Source organism: Chenopodium album, chromosome 17, assembly GCF_948465745.1.
Source record: "Chenopodium album chromosome 17, dcCheAlbu1.1, whole genome shotgun sequence".
Classification (NCBI taxonomy): Eukaryota; Viridiplantae; Streptophyta; class Magnoliopsida; order Caryophyllales; family Amaranthaceae; genus Chenopodium; species Chenopodium album.
The window spans coordinates 29,681,732-29,685,149 of NC_137850.1; the positions used below are offsets into that span (position 1 = coordinate 29,681,732).

The 3,418-nt window shown below is 37.7% G+C and overlaps 1 non-coding gene across 1 annotated transcript; it reads right to left on the reverse strand.

The window, feature by feature from the left end:
- Positions 1 to 2,089: 2,089 nt before the first annotated feature.
- Positions 2,090 to 2,196, reverse strand: LOC145590369 (small nucleolar RNA R71). Its single transcript, XR_014101982.1, has one exon. It is a non-coding gene; the product is annotated as a small nucleolar RNA R71 (small nucleolar RNA).
- Between the last annotated feature and the right edge of the window lie 1,222 nt (positions 2,197 to 3,418).

The window sequence follows — 3,418 nt, forward strand, 5'->3', positions numbered from 1 at the left end:
CTTTTAATAACAAAGTACAAGAGCAAATATATAAGAAAATTAATGACAACTACTTCCCTAAACTAAGGGAGTAAACCCACGTCCAACAAATAAAACCTAGTCCCACTAACAATGACTCCTAATAATATGCTAAATTAAACACCCCCACATACTGATTAAACTTAATAATAGCAACTACATCCACTACTTTGAAGCACACAACCAACACTCTCGATCTCTCGCTCCTTCGTCCTTCCTGCCGTAGCCCCCACCCACCACCAACACGACCAATCACATTCTTTTTCCTTCCTACCGCAACCCCCATCGACCACTGATATGTCCATTTTATATAGTGATTTACCCCCATCCCTTGGTCATAATTAGTAGTGTTTTTGGCTCTTTCGAGCCACTTTTATTACTAATTGGCCTGGTGTTTTCTAGTATTTTTGTAGTTTTGGTTGAGTTTTGTAGAAAATTGCACTTTTAGAGCATTCTACCGGGCGCGAGTTTTAGGGGGTTTGTTTAAGCTCTGATTAGTTTCGTTTAGCGTAGAATTTTCTTGCTGAGTATTTATGTAATTTAATTTAGTAAGTTTAGGATTTTTTCTTTGGCACACTCTTACTACTTTTCTCTCTCTACTTAGATTTTCTCTCTCTAAACCTTTACTCTTTCTCTTGTTCTTAAACTCCGTTTGTAATTCTGTCGATTCTGTACGATTTATATTTTATTAATTTCAGTATTTTTATTCCTTCAATTCCTTATGACTAGTTTAATTGCTTTGTTTAGTTTATTTCTAATCATGTCTGAGTAGTTTACTTTCTAGGGTTTATGGGGATCTAATAAATAATATGAAGGGGTAAATTATGATTGCTGATTGTTAATGCTTAATTAATTTCCTATTGATTGATTTAATGTTATGCAATTAGATTAGGCCTGGTTTAATTGTATGAGTTTGGCAATATTGATTCGAGATTCGAGAGATGAGAATTAATGTTTAGGCTTAGTTTCAATAGGCAGACTAATTTATAAATGGTTAAGTTGAGATTCGAGAGATGAGATTTAATGCCGGTAAATTAAATATGTGATTGTAATACGTAGCGAAAGCCCTTTATGATCTGATTGATTGATGCGTTAATGGTTGATTATTATGTTTTACCTTGGAATGTTATTTATTAGTGAACCTGTGCCCTAGGTCTTTTAATATTTGATTTCTCCTATTTTATTCTCCCTGCTCATATTCTTCGTAGTATAGATCTTTAATAACAACAAAGTATTACTTAATAATTTAGATTACTTTTAATTAATTAGGAATAAATTGACTTGTTTCCCTGTGGTTCGACCCTTCTTCCCTATCTACTTTAGTTAGAGGATTTAGGTAATATTTTTTATTAGGGGATACGACTTTACCCTGTCAAAATTTGATGCCGTTGCCGGGGAGACGGTTTTTTTTTTATTTCTAATTGTTTTCGTAGTCTAGATTATTTTTTCTTTTGCCTCAAAGGACATTAGTTCTTTGAGGAAGTTCTCATATTTGTCTTTTTAGTTCTCTGTTTATGCCCAGGTGTTCCAGATCAGGTTACATTCCATTCGATCCTGAGATCGAGCGCTCTTTCCATAGACAGAAGAATCTTTATAGACAAATCCTGGCGGGTTCTGGGAGTAACGACATTCCTAGAGATTCGCCACCTAATTTAGTGATTCGGAAATTCCTTCATATTCAGAATCAGAGATGACTGCTCCTAAGAAGCTCAGCGATTATTCGCAACCGTCCCTGACGGATTTTCCACACCTTTCCCCCAGACCAGATCTCGCGGGAGTCCAGTTCGAAATCAAGCCCCAGTTCATAACGATAATAGAAAGAAAGCAATTCAGTGGAGCTAAGGGTGAAGATCCTAATCTTCACATTGCAGATTTCTGTCAATACTGCAATACTATTCGGTAGAATGGGGTAACGCAGGACCAGATCAGGGAGATTCTCTTTCCCTTTTCTTTATGTGGAAAAGCTAAATTGTGGTTTAATGGTTTGAATAGAACTGCACTTGGTATTACTGACTGGGAGACTCTTACTTTAAATTTTTATAACAAATATTACCCTGTAGAGAAAATAGCTTTACTAAGAAGTGTCATTCAGAACTTTGCCCAGGAGCCAGGTGAAGCATTATATGAGGCTTGGGAGAGGTTCAAGGATCTGCAGAGGGAGTGTCCCCACCATAACTTGGTAAAGTGGCAGTTAATTCAAGCTTTTTACAACGGATTAGGGAATGCATCTAGAACAATTCTAGACTCCGCAGCTAGTGGTAGATTTATGAATCTTAATGTTGATGATGCAGGTCAGGTTATTGAAGATATAGCGATACATAATTCCCAATATGGGAATTCTAGAGGCTATGCAAATAAGGGCAAACACCACGTTGATTCAGTATCCCTTTTGCAGGCTCGGCTTACTTCTATTTGCCAGAAATCAGATAACCTTAGTACTAATATCCCTAACTCTGTTGCTAATGTTTCTGTTGTTGCTAATAACTCTAATGATGCTTTTTGTGAAAATTGTGGAAGTGTAGGACATTATGAGCAAGATTGCAGGAGCTCGATGGAGCAAGTTAATGCTTTTCAAACCTATAAGCAAAATAACCCATACTCCAACACCTACAATCCTAGCTACCGAAATCATCCATACTTATCATATCGGAGCACCAATGTTCAAAATCCTCCACCTCCACAACAAGAACCCCCTCCACAGCAGAAATATTACCACCCTCACTCTAACCAGAAAGCCCCAGCACAAACCCCTACTACATCTTCCGACCCTGCCTTGTCAGAAATTAGAGCGATGCTAACTAGTATGCAAAAGCATATGGAGAGTAGAGACCAACAAATTGACTCAATTATAGCCCATAATAAAGTCATGGACACACAAATTGTCTAATTGTCCTCTACCCTACAAGCTCCCCAACAGGGAGCTCTACGATCGCAGGGAATTCAACCAACGGATCATGCAAATGCAATCACCCTAAGGAGTGGTTCACACTACGATGGGCCTCCTATGCCCAAGGAGGATGAACCTGATTTAATTAATATTGCTAATCCTGATTCCATTACACCTAATGTTCCTGCAAGGCTCCAGGGTAATACTAACATTTCTGATAATTCATTGCAGGGTACAACCTCAGGGAAGGATGCACCCCAGGAGAAGAGTAGGGAAGCACAACAACCTAAAATCAAACTACCATTCCCAAATCGCCAATTGAAGACTAACTTGGATAAGCAGTTTGGTAAGTTTTTGGAGGTTGTGAAAAATTTGCAGATTACGGTTCCTTTCACAGAACTTATTACACAGGTTCCTGCATATGCTAAATTTATGAAAGATATTTTGACTAGGAAAAGGGCCTTTAATGAAGTAGAAACTGTAGCTTTTACAGAGGAATGTAGTGCACTATTA